The sequence below is a fragment of the Lepisosteus platostomus genome, chromosome 5 (genome assembly GCF_059453375.1).
Source record: "Lepisosteus platostomus isolate fLepPlt1 chromosome 5, fLepPlt1.hap1, whole genome shotgun sequence".
In the NCBI taxonomy this organism is placed as follows: Eukaryota; Metazoa; Chordata; class Actinopteri; order Semionotiformes; family Lepisosteidae; genus Lepisosteus; species Lepisosteus platostomus.
In genome coordinates, this window is record NC_142615.1 from 47728865 (window position 1) to 47742253 (window position 13389).

Below are 13389 nucleotides of genomic sequence, written 5' to 3' on the forward strand. Positions count from 1 at the left end.
GCCTGTGGTAATGTAGAGGGGCCCTAGCACCCCGTTTGTATTGCTAGGTGGTGTAGATGTACACGAAGCAGGAACATCCCTCGCCCTTGGGTTCACCTTACTGTGACACCTTCTTCATCTATGTTTTTTGAGTGCACTGCAAATGATCTTAGTATTTGCCGTCCCACATAACCGATCCAAACAAGCTGCTTTACAGAGGAGCACTGCCGGAGCTTATCGTTGGCAAACTGAAGAGCAGGCCGACCTCTTCTGTGACTCTTGAACACTAAATCTCAAGGTTGTGAATTCAAGCTCCACGCTGGCGGGAAATTCCATAGGTAATGATCACATTTTCTTGCATGCTAATCAAAAGAAATATTAAGAAACTTTTCCCGATACCAGTTTTTTAGAAAAGTAAAGGCACACGGCACATGTGTGCCACATCACGTCCGAGTTTAGTGACAACTACCTCAGAGATTGTAAAATGGGTAGTTTCAGATTAGATCACTTTTTTTTATCAAAGGTTCAAGCAAACCTGAATACTTTTGCAAGTGACATTTCAGAATCCTAGTCAAATCCAGTACGATTGCTGGATCCTTCGAATTCGACTGAACTATAGCACAGATCTGCAGTCCACCATTAGAATACTGTGGGTGTGTTGTATAAGCCATACCGCCCAAAATAGTTCTAAAACGGGAGATGCATCCTCATTTAGGAATGTGGTATAAAGTGAAATGGTCTGGGAAGAGTCCTACGTTTGAACAGTTCAAAATAGACGTAAAGGGGTATATACGGACTCTTTCGAAATGTAAGAACAAGCTGTGCGGACCTTATCTTTATTAACGTCGTGTAAACGTTTTTCATAGAGTGTAATTGTATTATAGCATGTGCCCCTGAAGATTTTCTTGATACGTTATATGTGCTCTTGTTTGTATTGTATGTAGTTTTGTTGTTCAAATAAAACGTAAAAGACACAACTTTCCGGATGCGGCTGCTGTAAAAATAAAATGACATCAAGGGTGCTGTACGCAGAGGTCTGAAGCCTGTTTCATTTAAGAACTATATCCAGAGGTGTTAAAGAAGTCTAGATCTCACTACGAGAATGGCAGCATCTCAAAAAAAGCAGGTGCAGTTCGTTACACAGTCGTAATGCCACTAAGTCGGACCAGAAGAGCGAAAGCCACCTGGCTTTCTCTGAGCAAGTAATGTGACAAAGAGACACAGTACAGTGGTAACCGACCCTCTTCCAACTGACTTCAAAGGGGAGGGAGCTGCTTTTTGGCAGTCCCTCGAGAAACTAAGCAAAGTGTTTAAAGATACTTTGTCAGCTTGACATCAAGGCAGAAAACAAAAACTTTCTTGCGTCCACTCAAACCAAATGCGGTTTGCCACCTTTTGCGTTATGCAGGGAATGACGTCTGCCGAGATCACTTTTGAGTCAATGCAAATCGTAGTGTGCCCTCCATTTTAATGTTGGTTGTGCTGGCGTGCTGCTTCTGTCTGTGAAACTTTATGCAATCAAGGCATTTAATGTTTTTTTTAATAATTGGAAAAAAATGTACTATTTTTTTTCTTAAATATTGATGGTTTAAAAACTTATTTAATGTGAAACGGTCATTGTGATTGTAAAACGGTCAAAATGTTAGTGAAGAAATCAGTAATGTGAGGAAAGGTGAATTGTGGGAGCCTCTTGACTCCCCGTGTCGTGCTGTGTTTCTCTCTCATTCTACTTGGAGTGGTGCCGTCGCTTCTGGATAAAGTCTGTCTTGGGTCATTCCGGACAAGTCAGGTATGACTGTGCTTCACCACAAGAAGAGACACCTCACTTGCGAGGATCCCAACAGTATATTTCCCCTTTCAGAGCCCATGGGAGTGAATTTCATACACAATTAAAAAAGCCTAATTTTATTTAGAGGCTTCAGACACTTTTTTAATTAAAAAAGTGGCCTGAAACGCCTTAGCTTTCAGGTTTGCTAGAACCTGTAATAATAAAGTGGTCTCAAACTTTCATTGTCTGATGTAGCTGTCTCTAAAGTTGGACATGATGTTTTGGAGATGCTGAGATATTGAGAAGAACTCAACTACATGGTGAGAAGTCTGGGTTCAGCACCAGCAGATGGTGAAAAACTCTTAGCTGACCCCAACCTAATTTGAACGCGCAACTTTCTGAGCTAGAATCAACTGCACTACCACTGTGCCACACCCTATAGTCTTCTTTAGCTCCCCAAAGGAGAAAAATCAGTGTCCCAAAAAAAGTGATTCCCGAAATGTCTTTAACAGAAAGGAAAATTTAGACAGGCTTCCATTTCTGCATTAAGAACTGTTTGTGCTGTCCTGTAATTGAGGAAATATACTTTGTTTAACTTTTTTTTCCATAAAGTCTGATTGTATTATTTATGTGCCCCTCACGAGTCTATTAATACGTTATATGTGCTCTTGTTTATATTGAATCTATTTTGTTGTTCAAATAAAAAGTAAAACAAAAACAAATTCCGGATGGGTGCTGCTATAGAAATAAAACAACATCAAGGGTGCTGTACGCAGAGGTCTGTAGCCTGCTCCACAGAAGAACTTTATCCAGAGGTGTTTAAGAATTCGAGATCTCACCATGAGAGGGGAAGCATCTCAGAAAAAGCAGGTGCAGTCGGTTCCATAGTCATAACGCCACTGTTGGACAAGAGCAAAAGCCACCCGGCTTCCTCCGGGCAAGTAATGAGACAAAGAGACAGGACACAGTGGTTAGTGTGGCTGAGTGGTCTAAGGTGCTGGATTAAGGCTCCAGTCTTGTTGGAGGTGTGTGTTTGAATCCCACTGCTGCTAAGAGTTTTTGTGTTACAACCACCAAGTGGAGCAATGTGTTAAAAGCTACTTTATCAGCTTAACATCAAAGCAGGGAGAAAAAAGTGTTTCTTCTTCTCAACACAAATTCTTTTTTCCACCTTCAGCAGGGAAGTTTGTCTACCAAGATCACTTTTGAGTCAGTGCAAATCACAATGCGCCCTCAATTTTAATGTCGGTTGTGCTCCTTTTATCTGTGAAACGTTAATGTTCTGCATTTTCGAGTCGAGTCATCCTCAGGGGTAGAGCTGATTAAGTCTTTCCGCATAGGGCTCCATCAGAAATAACTTGTCTAAGTTCCAAAGAGATTGTGGGTTTCACTTCAAGCAATCATAAAGCATACCTCACATGTCAGATCTAAATGGGGAATTTGTTGGTTACAAAGCTGAACGTTTTTCCATGTTCTGCTAGAGTATCCACTGGCTTGCCTTTATCAGCTGTCTTGGAAAGATAAGTTGTGCTTCGTCTCAGGAAAAATCATTAGTACTGTCATTTTATTCTGTGCATATGGCCGATATTTAAAGTATATAAAAATCACGAGTTCATAGATTTATCCAAATATCAACGGCACCTTGTAAACCTATGATAAGAATTCCTTCAATCCAATAGTTTCACTCCAGGGAAAAGGCAGGGAAACATAGAGAATTCTTATTTAAAGACAACATCCGTATTGGATTGCATGTCAGCAGGCATCACTCAGAATTCCTAATATGATTTTGAATTCAGTTTTGCAGTTCTTCAGTGTTTTACTACTTTCAGAGAGTCCTTTATTGACCTTGCTGAAGCAGAGAAGCGACATAATCACAGATGTGACCAGTTTTTCTGCTGTTTCTGGTTAATAATGATTATTATTTTGTATTTTGATTAGTATTTTTCGTAGCGTTCTTCCTCAGCTTTTAAGTTATTTGGTGAGCAAGAACCACTGAGAACGAGTCTGAATCAATCAAGAACATATACGGTACTGCTGTCCTGTGTACAACTGCTTCGTCCTAATTGAGCTTTTCAGTGTTGAAGAAGACGTTTCCAATTTCGATTGCTTCTTTCAGAGGATGTGCTACAAGATCACAGATTCATTTGAAAAGATTTGGAGATGTATTGGCTGGGATTCAAAACTGTCTCAATTGCATGAAGGCACCTATACTCAGCAACGAGAGGAAAGGAGAAGGGGCCAGAGGTAGTGTGGCTGAATTGTCTAATATGCTGGATTTTAGGCTCCACTCTCTCAGGGGCGTGGGTTTAAATCCCACTACTGCCCAATGTTTTAAGACCTTACTTCCTGTGATTTGTAATATGGTCAGTAAAAGCACTTTATGTAAGTATTTCTTATGTCAGCGTTACAAGTCACTTACTGCTCCACAGGTCCGGGGTTCAATCCCTGGCATCTTCAGGTGTTTTATATTACTGTACTCACATTGCAATCTTCTGTTGAGTGAGAACTCTTTGCTCGTGTTCATAGAGAGCCAGGTTTACCTTTTGAATCTCACCCGGGATTTCCTGAGAGATCATTCAGCGAGCGAGCCCTCCCTCTGGACTCCGCACTGAGCTGAAAGCTGCACGAATTCCTCACTGCGTGTCCTCTACTGTTACAGGTGGTCCAGCGTAAATGTGCAGCACAGTGATATGAACAACTTGAACTTTTTCTGTATGTGAAGAAAAATGCAAAAGAGCATGTAAAGTATTGATCATATAAAATATCCATGGTACAACTCGAGAAAAAACTGAAGCACAAAACAACGACTTTTGATGATTACAAGAGATTCAAGAAACACAACCGTCCACAGATGGGTTCGGATCCTGAACGCATAAGTCAAAAGAAAAAAAGCGAAGTAAACTCTCTTCATTGTCTTATAGTTTATGTAATAAAACATTTTTTTTCTTTCTTTATAATTTCTTACTGTTGATAGACGATTTATTGAATTTTAACAGAATCACAACTACAAACATTTGGGGTTAAACTGTTATTCACATACTCTAACAAAGAGAAACGTTAGTCTTTTCCAGTGTGTGAGCCAATTTCTAAAAAAATTAAAAATAAGTTATAGAAATTGAATTGTTCTACTTTTTAGGCTTGCATAGTCTTATTCATATTTCAGTTAAGCCTTTTCTTCTGTAGTAATTTCATTTGATATTAAAATTAGTCCTGATTTACAAGAATTTTGTAATAAGTTTCAATTTAGAAAAATCGTGCCCAGAAGCTACCAAAACTGGTAATGTTCACATAATGTGTAATGCCAAAGCAGCAGTTGGGGTGGGAAATAAAAGGCATTTCTTGGTATGAATCCTAAAACTTCATAGATGGCGTTCTAGGACTTCTCGCTTCAGATAAAGCTGTTAATACATCATGAATTTCTACTCAATCAATATCTGCAGTGTTATCACTACCAAACGCTAAATATAGATCCTGGCAATAATTCATGAGTTGTTCATTAGAAAATTGTTTATGTTTTTTTTTAAAACAGGACGAAGGAGTAGCAGCAGGAGTAGCAGCTAAATGTATTGGCGCTACATAAACCTACAGTAGTTTCCAGTTTTGCAGAGAAGTGACATAATCACAAATGCGACCAGTTGTGCAGCTGTTTTTGGATAATAATGATGAATGTGAAATAAAAAACAGCTCCTTGCATTAAGAGCAAGAGCAACCAATGCGCTCGCTTGTTGAGTTGGGTATTTTCCGAGCTACTCTTCCTTAGCTGTGTACAGGTTTGATGGGTTTACTGAGACAATTATTCATGTAGCAGTAATCACGAGGTGGTTCGCTGTGGTTTTTAGAAAATCAATCGTCAGAACAACTAACAACGCACACACACATGTTCAATACACGAGATACAGTTATTAATATAAATTGTGCACCAAACATATACCAGTCTGCCTGGATACAAGCGGCAGACCTTACTGTGAGGATTATCAATATACAAGGTATATAATCTCGAAGAGATGCAAACACAAAGAGATACACAACAGAGAATATATGTCAATATATATCGTTCGGTTACAAAATCGCTAATCAGCGTTATTACCCACTGTTACTCTAAACTCGGAAGTAAATGCAATACTCGTGAATTAAATTGATAACAACTTGTGTTGAGGTACAATTGAATTCTCGAGACGCAATGTAGGACATGGGGTTTACTTATCCACTGTGTATGGATTTGGAATTTCCCGGCACGAACACCAAACCAGCTGACAGGCTCTGTTGCAGCCTTGGTTCCAGTGGTTGTCCAATGGGCGTTGTCCCGGCGTCCTCTGGCTACCGGCCAACCAGTAGAGGTGCAGCTCGGAGTTGGACGGGCGGAGGAATCTAACTGCGACGCGCAGGGCAGTCATTGCTCCGAGGGGATCTACCAGCAGTCCAGCTGGCTAGTAGAAAGTATCTATGCACAGAGTGTGACCGCGAGTCCGCACAAGTCACTCTTTTGCCCGGGAAGAAGCTGGTTCGTTCCCGGACCAGCGCTGCTACTGAATAAGCTATTCAGGTTGTCGACGAGGGTCCAACTGTAGGCTGCCGTTGATCAAGCGGAGCATTCACGTTGGTAGAATTCTGAGTACGTATGGGATCCTCGGCCTCGCGCTTAGAACAAAGTCCAAGTCCCAGTGCAGACAACAGCAGTTATCATGTGATTGTCTCTGAGGATGCGCGAAAATGGCCAAGGAGAGCCCCGATCTGAGCTTGCGCTCCCTTTTTAACCAAGACACAGATGTGTGCTGATTGGTTGAGATTTTGGCGGGCATTGGAGACCCACGTGGTGTTACCACGCCCTGCAAATCCCTGATTGGTTGATCAAGGTGAGATACGAGTCACTTACTCCTGACACTTAGGAATGCAGTCCAGATGTCCATTTGGCACTCCCTAGACAGATAGGCGCCAATGGATGACCATTGATCATGATAGCCAGGCTTATCTAAATGCATCCCTGTTTGGGAGCTGTCCCTTATCAAAAGAAAATATCTTAAATCAGCCTGCATGAATACTTTCTCTGTGGCTGCACCACAGAGATGGAGAGTGAGATGGGGCCTCATTTAGGAAAGCACAGCAACGCTTAATTCTGTCTTATTACCAAGTATTGCTGCTACAACTGCTTAAATTCAAACTAAACAGGACTATGGGAATGAGATTTGATTTCGAACTGGGATTTAAATAAATAGGACCACTGCACTACATTGTGCTTTATGTAAGACAAAAGGTGGGCTTCCTGTGTTTTCGATAACTCAGTTGTAAGAGCGGAGGAATATAGTGGAAACAGCTGGGAACTCTTTTCTCTCTGGTTTGAATCTGGCTGGAAGAAAGGTGTTTTTTATGTTCTTTAATCAAGAAGTGAAAATTTATCTTTCACTTAGTTGTCTTATTTTCTAGGCTTGTAGACTCCTCACTCTTCCTAAAAGAAAGTGCTGCAGATAAAGATACAGTAGTTGTCAGAAGTTTAGTTCAGTGGTAGAGCACATACAGGCTGTATGTGGTTGTTTTCAATCGCCGGCGTCTGCACTCTGGATTTCTTCCTAAGCGCGATATCTTTCCTTACTTGTGTGTGAATTTCATGCGCGACACATAAACCCTTTGTCTGTTTTATAAAGATTATATTTTAAATCAGTTAAAACAAAAAAAGTACCAATTATATACATGTAGAAAACACATGTATCTAATTTGAAAATTTGGGCAATGTATTACTAGTAGTGGAGCTGAGCTCACAGAAGAGCAGTTGATATTGTTAAACCACGTATTTTTTTAAATGACGCTACTAAGTACTGGCATCGTGTTTGTGCAGTCCTACCCAAGCTTTCTATCGATTGGATGAGTCTCCTGTTCCATCTCCAATTCTTTCCGCACATTTCACCTGTTTCACCACCGTTATCATTAGACTATAGCCACTAATACGAGAATACTGTTCTGAAAGACTGTCTTAAATAATAATGTTGAAAAGGTTAATGATAAGAGTTTTTTTCATTAAGGTAACCATACATTTGCCTGTATAGTACAACTTATTATCTGTATCCGCAAATCCCCGATATTAATGCTGTCTCCTGAGAAACAGAAGTGTAGAGTCAAATAATATTACAACAAATCTATTCAATTAACACCCCTATGTGAACGAACACATTTAAGACTTACACCCCTTTTAAATATGTATTTCCTTCATTTCAGTTCTCTCCCCGGGATACCTGAAAATTCATTATAGTATAATAAAGTCTGTGCATGCATTACCTGTAATACAGCTACTAATATAGATAACATTAAACTTCATTATTAAGATATTACACTTTTATTAATAAAATATGTATTGATAAAATTCCTTGTGAATAATTGTAGTGTCTGGAAAGCAATTGTTCATTACTTAATGACGATATTATTTCCACTACATTCAGGACAGTTCCAATGTAATCTATTGTTCCACTTCGTCTGCTTAGTCTCCTACTTTAGTAACATCTAATGGGGAGCAGTTGTTATTTTAGGTTTGTTGCAATTGAAAACAGGTTTGCTACAGAGCTGCTGACAAATTTCAGCAGCCAGTTTGTTGCAACTGACCCGTTGTAGCTACCAATCAGAAGCAAGGAGAAACAAACATTAGGTTTGCCTTTTTTTTAAAAAAAAGGAAAACAGAGTACAGTAGTAGTTTATGTGGTAATTTCAGGTACAATGTATGAACTAAAGTTAACTAGTCCCACAGTAATGCGTGGGGTCCTATCAATAGAAAAAAAAAATTGTTGTAACCCGAAAACACAACAAACACAAAACGAGAAGTCTTACGGGAACCTAGGTAAATCCCTGTAGTTGTCTAGCAACTATAAAAAAACAACCAAACACAACAACTTCAAAAGAAAAAGAACATTAAAACAAATCTGGGGAACAACATAAACACATAATCTAATGCGAGAGCTTTATCAAGTCTTCAGTGCTCCTCTCGTCTCAGTAGACCCCTCTCATATATTTGTGTACAGGTCAACTGGAGGTATACAGCTGATAGTAATTTAAGTAGGGAGCTGCATCACAGCATGTGTGGGCTGCAAATGGAAAAGTATAGGTTTATTCCATGCTGAAAATAGAGGTAAACACAACGTTTCAGCTGTGGAGCCTTCTTTGATTGTGACTCGAAATAAATCGTTACTTGTTCGTTTGATGTTAATTTATCTCCATCAAATATCTAAGAGTATCTAAACTCGACAGTTGCGCTCAGTAGAGAAAGACACTGCTCCAGGTGAGGCTTGAACTCACAACCTCGGCATGACTCTGCTGTGCACTGCTGTATAAGTACCGCGCGCTGACCGATTGCGCCACTGGAGCTGTGCAACTTCTGTTCTTCATACAGACTGACGGTGCAGAAACACAGGGTGAAAACGGTTTCGGTTGTGGATCCATCTCCACCTGGGGAAAAGGAACAATAAAATAGCAAGGAAAATACAAGAAAAGAAACTGAAAGAATTGTGCTAACAGCAAAGGGGGACGGAGGGAGGTGGTCGGACAAGTAAATCAGCCTGGCAGATTATTTGTATCGACATGTTTTGAGTCAATCAGCAAACAGATTTATCTTCATGTGCCTTAAACCGTGCAGTTTGTATCTTCATTGTAGATAGGTTTCTTCAGAAGTCCAGTAAACTGACAATAATGGAGAACTAGCTGACGCACCCCGTCGTGAAGACCCTCTGTAAAGTGATTACACGTTTCATTTTCAAGTCGCCTTCTTTACACGCAATTGCAGCCCGGACACTGAGAGAAAGCATGAGAAATGGCTTCAATTTCAATGTGAAAGCGCAGTACAGGTTCGATGGCTTCACATCTCCCATCAGTCAAATAAAATTGCAGTAAAGCGATCTAAATATGACTCTGAAGTACTGGGAAAGATGATTATTTTGAGCGTGCCTCCCAGGGTCTGCTACGAGGCTTAAGTTGGCTTCTTATTCGCCAGCTTCTTATGCGTGTTTTTCGTTCCACCTTAAATGGTGCTGCTGTGATGTTATGTCGCCTTTCGCCTGTAGATGGCTCTCTTCGATCAGTACTAATCCGGCTGGAATACTGCAGACATCTTCACTGAAAGGGAATATCCAAATAAATAGCGACTGTCCAAATTATATTTTTGTATGGAATATATTTCAGAAAATCGCAAACCAATTTTAAAAACTCACCACAACACGGATTTACACTGAGAAAAGGTGAATGCACTTTCTGCTTATTGCTACGGCCTTCCCCCCGATTATGAAAATGTCTCACAGTTCTGACACCGACGTGTGAAAGACAATGTAACAGACTATCAAAATCCTGAAGTCCAAGAAATTTTAAGGCACCAGTTTTTTAAATATGATCCTGGCATGTCAGAATACATTTCGAAAAAGTATGGCATGAATTGCACGAATTGCAATGGCACAAATTGTTGAGAATATCACTGACCTTGCCGATATTTGCAGGGGATACGAATGTTTTGCACATGTTGAACTACAACAAGTAAAAATTGAGCTCCTTAATCAATATCACCGGGAATGTCCAATAATGACGAACATCAGTAGCTTCAAGGAAACTTAGACTCGCACATGGAGTTTTATCTTCGAATGGAGGGTGGGAGAATTCATTTATACTCTCGTTGCTCATTAGCTAAACTATTTTAAAAATATGACACGGATTTGTTCGACTGCACCAGCTAGCTCTCCTCTGTCAATTGACAGGACTTTAGAAGAACATGTTCTCATACAACCAACATACAAATTACACATCTTAAAGAACATGAAGAGAAATCGTGTACTAAATAACATAAAACTGTCGCTGCAAATTATCACCAAGCTGTTTTATGTGTCTGACCACCTCTTTCCTACTTTGCAGCGAGCACAAATCTTTCTGTTTCTTCATCGCAATTTTACTGTCTCTTTCCCCCATGTGGAGATGGATCCACAGCCGAAACTTTAGGTCAGTTCCTGTTACTCTGTCCGATTAAAAAAGCTGTATTAAAGGCACTCCCATCTCTGCAGGAACGTTATTGCTGCTCTCAACACAATATACTGCAGCCAAATGTGATAGCGATACTGTCACTGCCTGTGGGCCACGTGTTCCTGCTGTCAACCTATTATGTCATGTTCATCCACACCCAGAAACATTACTGCTGTAGCACAAGAGTTATATAGGCGCAGTCCATAGAGCAAGAATCTCTTAATCTCAGAACTGTGGGTTCAGCCCCCACATTGGGTCCCTCTGTGTCAATTTGATCCCCCAATCCTCCTAGCATGACCTGATGGCGTAACAGTGATACCCAGTACCCAGCGTAATTCAGCTTTCTTTCCACTTGATTCAGATTTTGATATGAAATCATCGGCCGAACAAGAGTTTGTCTAAATCGAGGGAGATCTGCTCACAAGCAAGTATTAAACACTTCAGCATTTTCTGTTCGAATACCACACTTTGTCAAAACACTGCCGCTTCTTAAGCTAATAAGTAACGGTTTTTGAGCACGCATTGTATTGTTAATGCTTATATTAAAAAAGCATAAATTCACATAATGGAATTTGGACTGAACAAAGTAGTCCAGCCCCTTTACAACATTACATACCCACTGATTAAAACTTAAAACTACAGCAGCAGGAGTAACAATAATGGCAACAACATGTTTGGAGTTGGCATTTCATTTATTCTGCGGAAACATCGTATCGGAATGAACTGCCCGAGATAAAAGAGTAATTGCGGCTCCAGATCGTTTTTACAGAGCATTGCATTGTTCTGTTCATGCTGACTACACGCTTTAAATTTGTCATTTACTGCAAGCGTTGCTTTTCCGGGTTTTTCTGAAATTCCTCGCATTTGAGCCAGCACTAAAATATTTAATTCCCGTCGCTGAATACATCGTGGAACCGGTATTTGCAACGGAATGCTGTCACACATGAAACCTTTTTGTTATTCGGTTCTGAAGTTTGAAAATGAAAATAAAACGGGGGTCACTTCATAGGCTTGAAAGAAGTCCAAGCAGCATAAAAACCTGCGAATTCTCACAAAGGCTGCACCTTTCTTCTGCTGCTTTTATAAATCTGCCTTAAACGTTTGAATGCATACCTTACTGCTGCTAACCACATTCACGTGTTTACGAAGCTTTTTTCTGTCCCTGTTTTTGCTAAGCAGTTTCTCTGTTTTCCTCGTACTGTGATTGTCAGTGAGCACAATAAGACTGAAACAGTGTAAAGGCAGGTAAAAAAAGACAGGGTAAAACGCCTGACTGTCGGAAGTGGGATTTGAACCCGTGCCTCTGTTTGGAGAGTGAAACACAAAGCTTAAAAGACACGAAGCTGTGAATTTGCTGTTTTAAACCGCTCGACTATCCTGAAAAAATGTGTGCTGATTGCACCAGTCGCATCCGATTTTCCGTAATTTTAGGACGATTGATACGACTGGACGAACACAATTTGTGGCGTTTAGCATGACATGGAAAACGGTAGCGGAGCATTCGGGTCCGGACTACCAGACTCAGAAACAGTTTTTACCCCCGCACTATCAAACTATTAAACTCCCAGCCTCTCTCACTCTCTCCTCACCTCTCACCTATGATCTGAAACTCACAGTGCCTTCTTTCTTACCAAAAACCCAAACACACATTGAAAATCTACCTCTCCCATACATGTCAAAAGCTCACTCCCCATCATTTCTATCCCTTTATTTCATTCTTTTGATGCATGTTTTTGCACATAACCTGTTACCTTTTTGTTGTTTTGCATACTGCCTGTTGTTGTTTTATGCACATCGGCTGTTGTCTTTCTTCTGTTATATAATTGTATTGTTGCTGTGTTTTTTTCTTTGTACTACTTATGTCCGAGAGCTAGCTAAATAGCATTTCGTTATACCATATACCTGTGTATGAGTATAATGACAATAAACTTGGACTTGAACTTGAACTTGACATAGTCTTGCAGGCAGTATATTATTTTATCGTTTACTCGTATAAAAAAGCATGGTCTTCTCGTTCCTAAATCAGATTTTAAGTGCTTACGAACGTAACTTCCAACCTGGACTGACAGCTCACCCGATCTATTTGTGATCAGACCGTGGAGTCGGGGGCTGTACCAAGCGCACGTTCCTTCCCAATGCTGAGGCGATCATTCGGAAGATGGGTGTGAAGAAAGATAAGCTTTGTCGACTAAAAAACAAGGCAGGATATGCAGGAACACTAATCACTGGCGACAGTTATGTTCTCTTACTATTGAGATCCCTACATTGCGAGTTTTTTTAAGACTTTGAAACTGAAGGAAAGCGGTGACAAATGAAACAGGCACGGGTGGGGCTTGAACCCACGCTCTTCGGTTTACAAGACCGACGCCTTACCACTTGGCCACCGCGCCTTCGAGGAAGCATGGGAATAAGGTTGTTCAAATTATTTTTTTCTGAATCTGGTTTACATCGCCAAATGTAAACTGGAGGCAGCAACAACAATAAAAGGGATACTTGTCCTTAAACTCGGACGTGATGTTCTGCAGACTTGTGCACAATGTCCTGTTTTCTTGCAGTGTAGACATTTTGCTGTTCACGCTCCGCATTCATCTGCTTTGTGCGTTGTTAGTCCGCACCTGTAACATGTAATGCCAGCCGTCCCCTGTTCTTCTATTTCTCTAGCATGA

The 13389-nt window shown here is 40.4% G+C and overlaps 2 non-coding genes across 2 annotated transcripts; both read right to left on the minus strand.

The window, feature by feature from the left end:
* Nucleotides 1–8997: 8997 nt before the first annotated feature.
* Nucleotides 8998–9091, minus strand: trnai-uau (transfer RNA isoleucine (anticodon UAU)). The gene is made up of 2 exons: nt 9054–9091; nt 8998–9033 (listed from the first exon to the last, which is right to left on the minus strand). It is a non-coding gene; the product is annotated as a tRNA-Ile (tRNA).
* A 3950-nt stretch (nt 9092–13041) lies between these two features.
* Nucleotides 13042–13113, minus strand: trnat-ugu (transfer RNA threonine (anticodon UGU)). The gene has a single exon. It is a non-coding gene; the product is annotated as a tRNA-Thr (tRNA).
* Nucleotides 13114–13389: the final 276 nt, after the last annotated feature.